The sequence below is a fragment of the Emys orbicularis genome, chromosome 10 (assembly GCF_028017835.1).
Source record: "Emys orbicularis isolate rEmyOrb1 chromosome 10, rEmyOrb1.hap1, whole genome shotgun sequence".
NCBI classification, from domain to species: domain Eukaryota; kingdom Metazoa; phylum Chordata; order Testudines; family Emydidae; genus Emys; species Emys orbicularis.
Genome location: NC_088692.1, coordinates 51,602,730 through 51,614,017, shown reverse-complemented (window position 1 = coordinate 51,614,017; position 11,288 = coordinate 51,602,730). Strand labels below are relative to the sequence as shown.

Below are 11,288 nucleotides of genomic sequence, written 5' to 3'. Positions count from 1 at the left end.
CGGCACAGCAGGGTCTGGTTCCCACGGCAATCCTGGGGCTGATCCAATGGCTGTTCACAGCCGGGCCCGGGGCCCTTCCCCAGAGCGGTGCGAGGGACCCCGCCGGGGTGCGCGCCCCGCTCTCTCCCAGCAGCGGCCGCATGGGGGCAGCAGGGGGGAGTCCGTGCCAGGAATCTAGGATTGCCCGTTGCTAGGCGACAGGGCGAGGCGGGACCCAGGCCCCGCCCCCGGGGCGCTCACTCCCCACCGTACCCCCCGGCCCCGCACATGCGCAGTAGCCCACAGGTACAGGCTTCTCCTGTTGCCGGACTCCGGAGCTGTGGCTCGGCCCGTGTCCGCGCTGCTCCGCGGGGCCATGGCCGGGTCCCAGTGCTGAAGCGGCGGCGCACCGCGCTGGAGCGGGCCGAGATGTTCCTCTCCGAGCCCCGCTTCCCCGACTGCAACCTCCGGGGCAGGTGGGAGCCGGACCGGTCCGCCGCGGGTTTCGCCCCCTCCGGCCGGGAAACAGCGGCCTGCGGGCGTCCCCCGGGCCGGGCCTGCGCTCCCGCTCGGGGCGGGGTCCGGCCGCCCCCAGCCCCTGCGGCGGGGCTTGCCCCCCTCCCCCACTCAGCGCCCTCACTTCCAGTGCCCCTCCCCCCGGTGCCTGCAGCGGCCCGGCCCGGCGTGCCAGGACCGAGGTGGGCGCGGGGCTGGCTCGGGACGCTGGGCGGGGGGGGGGGGCGCTAGCTGCGGAGCGAGCCCCGCTGGCCGGCGGGGGACCCGAGCCGACACCGGCCCCTGGTTCCTGCTGGCCCGGCTATGAGCACGGGCCGGGATCGGACGGGTCTGGATGTGGAAAGCGACGTGGCTTCTCCCCCGGGAAACCCGCTGCTCGGGCTGTGGGTCTGCCTGAGAGTCGCAGTGACTCCAGCCGTGCCCCGGGGAGGGGGGCGATCGGGTGGGGTATTCCCACCTCCTACAGCCCGGGTGTCGCTGCTCTGAAAGCTTGGAGCAGGCGGGGGAGAAGGGACACTTGCAAAATCCTTTTTGTGCATTTAAAGGCTTTAAAAATCAAAGGCTCTGCTGCTTTTTCTTTCCCCTTTGCTGTTTCACTCTCCAGTTAGGCTGGTCAGTTTCAGTTTTGCTGCTTCCTTCTCTCCGGTTCTGACCAGCCTTTTGGGTTTCTCACAGTGTAGGACAGAGGTTCTTCTTTTCACCCTGTGGAGCAGCCCATAACAGAGATCCTCTCACAGACCCATCTGCGTTACCAGCACCACAATCTTCCTGTTATTTAGCTCTCAAATATTTAAACAAAAAGACTTTTTTCATAGACCCTACCATGACTGCATCTGTTCCTGGCAGCTGTCACGTAAATCCTTGCTCCTAAGGCTTCGTCTTCACTACCCGCCTGAATCGGCGGGTAGAAATCGATCTCTTGGGGATCGAATTATCGCGTCTCGTCGGGACGCGACAATCGATCCCCGAATCGACGCTTGTACTCCACCAGCGCAGGTAGAAGTAAGCGCCGTCAACGGGGGAGCCGCGGCGGTCAATTTGCCGCCGTCCTCACAGTGGGGTAAGTCGGCTCGGATACGTCGAATTCAGCTACGCTGTTCGCGTAGCTGAATTTGCGTATCTTAAATCGATTCCTCCCCCCTTCCCCAGTGAAGACGTAGCCTATAACTGGCTCTGCTCAGGAGGACCCCAGCGTCGAGGCTGAACCTCATTGAAATTAATGGGGCTTCTGCGTAGACGCACAGCCCGTCCACTTAAAATAAATTGCAGGATTGGGGCCTGAATCTATGCATGCACAGGAAGCTAGATGTGAGATCAACAGGATTGCCACATGTGTGTGTCCCCCTCCAATCCTGCCATGGGGCTCAAAGGAGTCAGTCTGCATTGGGTGGGAGAAAGTGGGAACCAACCAGCCTCAGAGCGATACAGTAACCCCTCGCTTAATGTTGTAGTTATGTTCCTGAAAAATGCGACTTTAAGCGAAATGATGTTAAGCGAATCCAATTTCCCCATAAGAATTAATGTAAATAGAGGGGATGAGGTTCCAGGGAAATTTTTTTCACCAGACAAAAAACTATAGGCTGTATATATATAGCTATACACACAGTATACGTTTTAAACAAACAATTTAATACTGTTCACAGCTATGATGATTGTGAAGCTTGGTTGAGGTGGTGAAGTTAGAGGGTGGAAGAGGGAGGGATATTTCCCAGGGAATGCCTTGCTGCTAAATGATGAACTAGCACTCGGCTGAGCCTTCAAGGGTTAACACGTTGTTAATGTAACCTCTCACACGAGGGAGGGGAGACAGCATAGCAGACAGAGACAGACACACACCTTGTGTGTGGGAGAGAGAGAGAGAGAGAGATGCACACTGCCCCTTTAAATAAGCTGACCCACTCTTACGTGCATTGTCTTTTTAAGTGGATCAGGAAGTTGAGACAGCAGCTGCTGCCCCAAGCTCTCTCTGTCTCCCTGCTCTATATGGAGAAGGGGTAAGCGGGGTGCAGGAGCAGGGGGGAGGGGGACACCCTGATATTAGCCCCCCTTCCTCCCCTGCACAGCAAGCAGGAGTCTCTGGGAGCAGCTCCAAGGCAGAGGGCAGGAGCAGCACATGGCAGTGGGGGGAAGGATAGCTGAACTGCCAGGAATTGATACTCTGCTGGGTGGCTGCAGCACAGGGAACTTAGGGGAGCGGGGAGCTGATAGCGGGACTGCCGGTCCACCCTGGTTCCAAGCCCCCACAAGCTAGCTGCAATGGGCTGCTCTTCCTGCAAGCAGTGGACAAAGCAGGCGGCTGCCAAAGGACGTTAGAAGGGAGCATTGCACAACTTTAAATGACATGTTCCGTAATTGATCAGCAAGGTAACAACGAAACAACGTTTACCGGGCTGACTTTAAGTGAGGAGTTACTGTATCTATATTTGAATAGAAAGTCCCTACATAAAGCCATAGGCACCGTAACAATTAATTATGCTTACAATAACCCAGTGAGACCACCCAGCATCATTAAACAATCATATTCACAGAACAGATTTAACTCAGCCAGCCAATAAATCCAAAGCAGCAGAAAAACTACTTTCACCCTTCTCTTTGACTTCTCTAGGAGAAAAGCCACTAGCTTTCCCCCAGACAGTGTCAAATCAATGGCTTTTGCAGCATGCCCAGAAGGTCGAGTTTTGGCTATAAGGGATCCTGTGGTATGTACAGGAGAGAATGTTCACCAAGGAAAAGAGACAATGGATGTAGGGAATCGGAGATTCCTTGTCAGAGAAACATGTGATAATATAAATTTGGGTGTCTGCTCTGATGGCTCAGAGAAAAGATCCATCAGTCTTCTGCTTTTCTCCTTCACCTAAGGTTTTGAATGATACTTGGGTCTCCTTCCCTTCCCGGTCTGAGGATTCTACCTTCGTTAGCTCCAAGAAGACACAATACGAAGAACACATCTACAGATGTGAGGACGAGCGTTTTGAGGTAGAATTCTTCCAAAATCATTTCTTGGAAAGGCTGGGATTCTATGAACTGGTTAGCTATATGGTATAATACTGCTTAAATACTGATGCCCGGACTTTTTTTCTTGGTTATAGGATCATAGAGTCATAAAAATGTAGGGCTGGAAATGACCTCAAGAAGTCATCAAGTCTAGCCCCCTGCACTGAGTTGGACCAAGTAAACCTAGACCATCCCTGACAAAAGTTTGTCCAACCTGTTCTTAAAAACCTCCAATGATGGGGAGTTCACAGTCTTCCTTGGAAGCCTATTCCAGTGCTTAACTACCCTTATAGTTAGAAAGTTTTCCTAATATCTAACCTAAATCTCCTTTGCTGCAGATTAAGCCCATTACTACTTGTCCTGCCTTTGGTGGACATGGTTATGCTTCTACCTAAGGACTGTTCAACCTCTGTGAATACAAGAATCAAAATCCAAGTAACTGCTTCTGATCACCAACTCCTTCCCCTCCAACCCATTGACTTTATCGTGGTCGGTAGCTTTGGCACAGCTTTCTTTCTCTTCTCTTTAGGTCATTCCAAATGAAACTGTTCAATGGCAGATGCATAATTGATGCTTCCTTTTATTAGTACATAGAGGCTGAAATATATTTCTGTGTTAAAAATCTGAAAAATGACATTCACAGAGTGTTAAATGATTGACACTCCAAATGGAACTCAGCACAGCAATTATTTGCCGATGCTAAGATTTATCGCTTCCTTTTGTAGTAATGCTGTCAATTGTGTACCTCCCACCCATGCAGGGCCGGCTCTGGCTTTTTTGCCGCCCCAGGCAAAAAAGCCTCCGCCGCCCCCCCCCTTGCGGGGGGGGGGGGGGGCGGAGCCGGGGGGGGGGCGGTGAGCTCTCCCGCCGGGGGGAGGGCGGCCGGAGCCCCGGGGCGAGGGTGGCGAGCCCCGGCGGGGGCTCCGCTCTCCCCCCGGCCGCCGGGGGGAGGGCGCCGGAGGGGAGGGCGGCCGGAGCCCTGGGAGGAGGGCGGTGAGCCCCGGCGGGGGCTCGGCTCTCCCCCCCCCCGGCGGCCAGAGCGCCGGGGGCAGGGCGGCGAGCCCCGGCGGGGGCAGGGCGGCGAGCCCCGGCGGCCAGAGCGCAGGGCGGGCTCGCCGCTCTCCCCCCGGCACCCGGGGGGAGGGCGCGGGGGGAGGGCGGCCAGAGCGCCGGGGGGAGGGCGGCGAGCCCGGCTGTGGCCCCGCTCTCCCCGGCGGCCCGAGCGCCGCGCCGCCCCCCTCCAGGTGCCGCCCCAAGCACCAGCTTGGTTGCCTGGTGCCTGGAGCCGGCCCTGCACCCATGGAAAATCTTATTTCCTGAAGGAAGCATTTTAGTAGCCTGTAACTTCTTGTGAAAAGAGGCAATACTGTATAGGAAGCAGATGAAATATAGGTAGATTAGAACAACCAAATGTGGAAATATTAAACCATTTCTCAAGTGCCTCCTGTTTTACGTGCACAGCATTACAGAAGTATTAAGTTCTTGTTTTGGTTCACTTAAATGTTAGGGTAAGTCGACACTTAAAACGCTGCAGCTGTGCTGATGCAGTGCTTAAGTGAAGAAACTCCTATGCCAACAGGAGAGCTTCTCCAATCAGCTTAGTTAATCCACCTCCCCAAGACGTGATAGCTGTGTCGATGGGAGAAGCTCTCCCGTTGACATGACGCTGTCTACGTGGGGGATTAGGTCGATGTAACTGCGTTGCTCAGTGTGGATTTTTCACACCCCTCAGCAACATAGTTACACCAATATAGGTCTGTAGTGTAGACCTGACCTTTATTTCCAGAAAGTAATATTGTACTATGGCTAACACATCTTCCCTTTCAGCTGGATGTTGTCTTGGAGACCAACCTGGCAACAATCAGAGTCTTAGAGGCAATCCAAAGAAACTCTCCCGCTTGTCTGCTGAGGAGCAAGCCAAATTCCGGCTGGACAACACTCTGGGTGGCACGTCGGAAGTGATCCACCGCAAGGCGCTGCAGAGGATATATGCTGACAAAGCGGCCGACATCATAGACGGGCTGAGGAAAAACCCATCTGTTGCAGTTCCTATTGTGCTGAAAAGGTACTTCCCAGGTTTCGGCATTATTACTTGTGTTTGGGTAAAACTCATCGTACGCTAGGCACTATTCAAACGTATAACTATTCAAACGCTAGGCACTATTCAAACGTATATAAACGTACAGTGATGTTTTGGCTTTACTAGACACAAGAGTAGCTGGGTACTTTCATAGTACCCAGCTACTCTTGTGTCTAGTAAAGCCAAAACATCACTGGCCCTGCTGGCAGGGTATGGATTTTTTATTTTTCCTACCCAAGATAGGGCAGTCTTGAGTTCAAAAATCAAGCTGGGGTGGGGTTCTGTATTGTCAGTTTTGGACACAACTGAGTTTGATCCCATTATAAATCCCATCTGTGAAAGTGAACAAGGCTTTGACGTGTAGAGTCTGTATTAGATTCAGGTTCCAACTCAAAAATGACGATGTTCTACTGCCAGCCTCCTGATCAGAAAAAGGAAGTGAGTGCACAATATTGAGGGGGGGCCAGAGACCGCTCTCTTGAATAATAGTTATAACGGGCAATTTCAACTCCCCACATATAAAATATCAACCTCTGGAGAAGGTGAGGAGAAGGAGTTTTTCAATATTTTAAATGATTGCTTCTTGTAATAGCTAGTCTGTAGCTACACAAGAGGAGAGGTTATTGATTTAGCCCTGAATAACACTTAGATGCTGAATCAAGAAATAACTATGGTCAAACCATTGAGTGGTAGCGATCACAATATATAACAGTCCAGCATCCTTGGTGGAAGGGATTATACCAAAAATTAGTACTGTGATATGAGACGTAGGAAAGTGGAAGCTAAGTCAAAAGTTGGACAATTTTACAGTCTTTAAAGCATAGGTTCCTGATCTATAGACTACAGGTCGTCAGTGTGGTCTTGAATAGAAAGAGAGGTGGTTGACAGAATCTTCTTATACAGCCTCAATCTCTGCTATGAATTGAAGCAAATATGCCATTACTGTATATTGAAAAAACTAACAAATCCCCCACCTAGCTGGAATTCTGTGTTGTGGTCACCCTATCTCAAGAAGGACATCTCAGTAATAAAGGACTCAGAAATGAGCATGGGGGGGACGATGAGACATGGGAAGACTGTGAGAAGTGATTGATGGTAATGAGACTGTTTAGGTTTGAGAGATAGTGGTATCAGAGGCGTTTTTACAGAGGTATACAAAATCTGATTACTGCTGCTATTTACCTTTTCATATACGGACAAGGGGATATGAAAATGTGAAAATGAAAGGCAGGAAATGTAAAATTGATGAAAGGAAGTACTCTTCTCTAGTACCATCTGTGTAGGACTTTTTCTTTTGTGTCTTAGAACCTTAGCACAAGACTTTCCGAACTTCCCTAGCTCTTCCTTTTTTTACCCTTGAGGGCAGCCATGGTAGAGTGGAGTAAGAGCCAAGCCCCCTAGTGGTCACCACGTGTCACTCTTGAGTTTAAGTGCTGTCTTCCACCCAGTTCCTTGTTGAGCATGGTCAGTGAGCTGTAAAGAGAAGGTGGAAATTGAACTACAGTATTCAAAGAATGTGCGGAATGTGCCCCTACTAAACTGGCTGAAGGGGATAGTCCATAAATGAATGGAAACTAACCTTTGTGTTCTTTATAGCTTCTCTGTCCTCCTGGCTGGTTCTGGATTTACACAGCAAGAGGCTACAACAGCATTTTGATGGAACCGTGTCATCATACTTTCCCACTTTCCCGATACATCTCTAACAATGTAGAACAAAGGATAATTAGAAATGAAAGTAATTCCCTTTAGCATTGTAGTTGCGGATTGTCAGATCTTTTTTATGGTGGCTCCCTAATGTCCCCGTCAGAATTGGGGCCCCGTTATACAAATGCAGAAAGAGAACTCATGTCCGGAAGGACTTGCTTTTATGTTGCATCATGTTGAGGACGTCTGCAGTCTCCAGCAGGTTCTCTACTGAGGCAGGGCATAATGTGAGAACTAGACGTAAAGAAACGAGAGATGAAAGGAGAGGGGTAAGACTGTGAGGAGGTGCTCTTAGACACCAGGGTATGGACATGGTATGAAAACTAGATTAGAGGAGGGATATAGGTTTGCGAAGGGACTGCCAAGTAAGAGGTACTTCTGGGATCTGTGTGCTTCTAGACTCCTGGAACGTTCAGCAATTATATCTCTGCAAAGTTCCTATGTCTCATCAAAAGTATGTAGGCTGCCTAGATGTAAATTGTGATTCCTTAATCCTCAGTGAAGAGAGAGAGCTGGTTTTTCCATTATGTCAAGATGTGAGAGGTCAAGGGTTGTCTGATTCCCAACTTGTGGTGTTTTTCCTTTAAACATGATCAAGTTGGATACAGTGCACTCTTTGTGAAGTGACAGAATGGACTTCTTTCTTCTAGGCTAGGTATAAGCTGGCTGAGAGGTTCAGAGTTTTGTGTATGCCTGTGTTGCATGGGGTGAAAAGAATATCTAGTTACAGGACCATAACAAGTATCAGAGACGTTTGAGAGCTCTGAAATGTCTGGCAAGTGGTTAAATCCATGTATTAAATAAATGATGGGATGTCACAGATACCAGGGACTCTTTGGGGCAGCTGGTTACAACAGTTGAGATTTCTGATATTTGTAACTTCTCACAAAGCAGAATTCTGGGATATTGACAATGAACCCAGACCCAGTCCTGGGACTCTGTAGGAGGTATACAGGAAAAAAAAAAGTTTGGTTTATGTTCTGTTGAATGCCCTCATCATCACCCTGGTTAGTGGGGTATAGCCATGCATTTGTGGCCTATTTAACCTTCTGTAAAATAACATAGCCACAAAACCAATCTAAAGATTCATGGCCATTCCTGGAGAATTTTGCTATGCACGTTGTACCTCATTTGAAGTCCTTCTGAAACTTTCTGCTGTTTCAGTGGGCGATGGGCACTGAGCAGAAGCCTTACTGCCTCCAGCTTGTCTGGTCTAGGTTTTTATCCTACACCCATCAATGTGGTATCTTAGCATCTCTTAGTTTCTGTTTTGTTTTTTGTTGCTGCTAAGGTTAAAGATGAAAGAGGAAGAGTGGCGAGAAGCCCAGAGAGGATTCAACAAGGTCTGGAGGGAGCAGAATGAGAAACATTACCTGAAATCCCTGGATCACCAGGGCATCGGCTTCAAACAGAATGACACCAAGGCCCTGTATGCAATATGTGTAGGCCCTTGACACCAGAACTTGGGTTGTTGTGATGGATAATGTGAACTCTGGCCCTTCCCCCATAGGGTTTGGGGTTATAATGAAAGAGGAAATCCAGTTCACTGCCAGTGCTTTGTACAAGGGTCTTAAAGACGTGGTAAGTTGCATATGTGAGACTCACCCATGCTCTGTGTATTTGCTCTTCCTCCCTCAGAGGCAAGAGCAGGCATCAGAAGATAATGCTGGAGTACCCATAGGCCCACACCTGTCACTAGCCTATGAGGACAGGCAAATCCTGGAGGATGCTGCTTCTCTTTATCATCCACCACGTGAAACAGCAGACAGGAATTCAGAAAGAGGACAAGTACAAAATCAAACAGATCATGTACCACTTCATTCCGGACTTGCTGTTTGCTGGGCGGTGCGAGCTCTCAGACGTGGAGGAGGAAATGGATGTGGATGAAGCCACTGGGGCTGCGAAAAAGCACAACAGAGTTGGGGGCAGCCTCCCTAAAGCCAAGCTGCTGTTCAGCTACACAGCGGCCCAGAAGCTACCGGGGGGAGGGGCGGAGGGGGGACGAAGTGTACACCCTCTTCTATGTCAACAACAACTGGTACATCTTCATGCGGCTTCACCAAATCCTATGCTTGCTGCTGCTGAGGATTTGCACCCAGGCTGAGCGGCAAATCGAAGAGGACAACCGGGAAAGGGAATGGGAGCGGGAAGTGCTAGGCATAAAATGAGACAAGAATGATAGCCCAGTGTGTGGATCTGGTACTTGATCTGTTTCCTGGTGTCTTGAGGAATCTGTGTTCCTCCCTCTCACCTGCCTTTAGGTCTTGTCTCTGTAAAATCCGGTACCTGCATTTTGGTAGTTTCCAAAATGTGAAATATAAGGATGCTGGTGGGCACTGAATGTAGCACAGCATGTTATCAAGGAGGAGATCTCTAGACCTGACCCTGGGACTTGGAACATCCTACTTCATGGGGCTGTGGGCGAGAGGCGTGGTATTTTGTATTGCTTTTACACTCCTTGCCAGCTGAATTTCTTAATTTTGGATTGTGCTATTTTTCTACCTCATGAATTTACAAGTTGGATAAAAATCTTCTCTTGCCCCAAGCTTGTTATAAACTATCTCAATGGAGGAGTCAGCCCCTGGCAATTGACAAAGCAGTCAGTTTTGGCTCTGGTATTAAAAAGTGTGTGTCCTTTTAAACCGGTGTTCAAATGATTTACCGACTAAAGAAAGCAGGGCAGGCCAAACCCAAGTAAGTCCAGGCAGTCCTATGTAGACCAGTAAAGAGCCTCCTTGATCTTCCATTTTCTGTTACAATATTCGTGTAATCTGAGTGGTCTCAGGAAATATATGTATTTAGAATTCTCCAAGGGCTGGTTTCCTTAGTGGTGATAATGCTACAGTACATGGCTGCCTGTTTCCTGCCAGCTAAAACCAGAGTAAAGTAGCTAATTTGGATTAAAGCAAAGGAGGAAGTGTGGACAGTCTTTGTTGGCCTTGAGGGATGCAGAGGTGTTTGAACCTATAACAATTAAAAACAAACAGAAAACACAGAGAACTTTTCAAATTCCCTTTAAAATGGCATTGTTCCTTAACCAGTATTTTTAAAAACTTTATTTTCATCTTCCCTTGATGCCTATACCGCAGTGATGAGTGTTAGTTCAAAACTGGGTGTACCCTGAATGGCTTTTTTCATTTTCTTCCCCTTTTTACTGTGTTTCTGCTACAGCCCACAAAACCTTTTAGAAGCTACATTGGCACATTCAGCTTGGAAAGGCGGTAACTGTCTGTGTAGCTTGCTCTGGATAAGGTGCTGGAGAAACAGGAGACCTGGGTTCTAGTCCAAGCTCTGCTACTTAGTTACTATGTGACCTCAGGCAAGTTGCTTCCCCCAACCCCCTTGGTCTCTGTTTTACATTCTTCAAGGCGGGGACTAGTTGGTTGTGTGTCTGAATGGTGGCAAGCACAGAGGGGTCGCAGATATAGTTTGGGACCTCTGGGTGCTAGTGAAATACAAGTTAATAATAACGTGCAATGGGTATATTTCATAAGAGCCTTAGGACATATCTGCGTTCATATCTTTTTGGTGAGGTCTCTGCTTTAATGGTGTGCATAATGTTGTTTTGGTATCAAGAACCTCTTTAGTTCTCTTTAGTTCTGAGAATTTTACCACCTCTGCCCTCCTCCGTGAGGCCTCTGACGGGTTACAGACCTGGCATTAATTTGAAAAGCTCTCATTTAAAGTCTTACAATGTTGTTCCTCATTTTATTGACCATTCTGGTAATTCATCAATTTGTCTGAGACCTTCAACATGTGGCCCTTTTGCTCCCAGAACTCATAGTGGGCCTGTAGGAACTGCCTTTGAGGGGTGTTACAATGTAGTTCATGTTGCACCTTCTCTTCCTCTAGTGGATATTGATGTGGAGGATTACTACCCAGCTTTCAGAGGGGTAGCCATGTTAGTCTGTATCAGTAAAAACAACGAGGAGTCCTTGTGGCATCTTAGAGACTAACAAATTTATTTGGGCATAAGCTTTTGTGGGCTATAACCCACTTCATCAGATGCACGGAG

The 11,288-nt window shown here is 49.0% G+C and overlaps 1 pseudogene; it reads left to right on the top strand.

Annotated features, from left to right (window-relative positions):
- Positions 1 to 267: 267 nt before the first annotated feature.
- LOC135885066 (paired amphipathic helix protein Sin3a-like) overlaps positions 268 to 11,288 on the top strand; it is a 27,756-nt pseudogene continuing 16,735 nt past the window's right edge.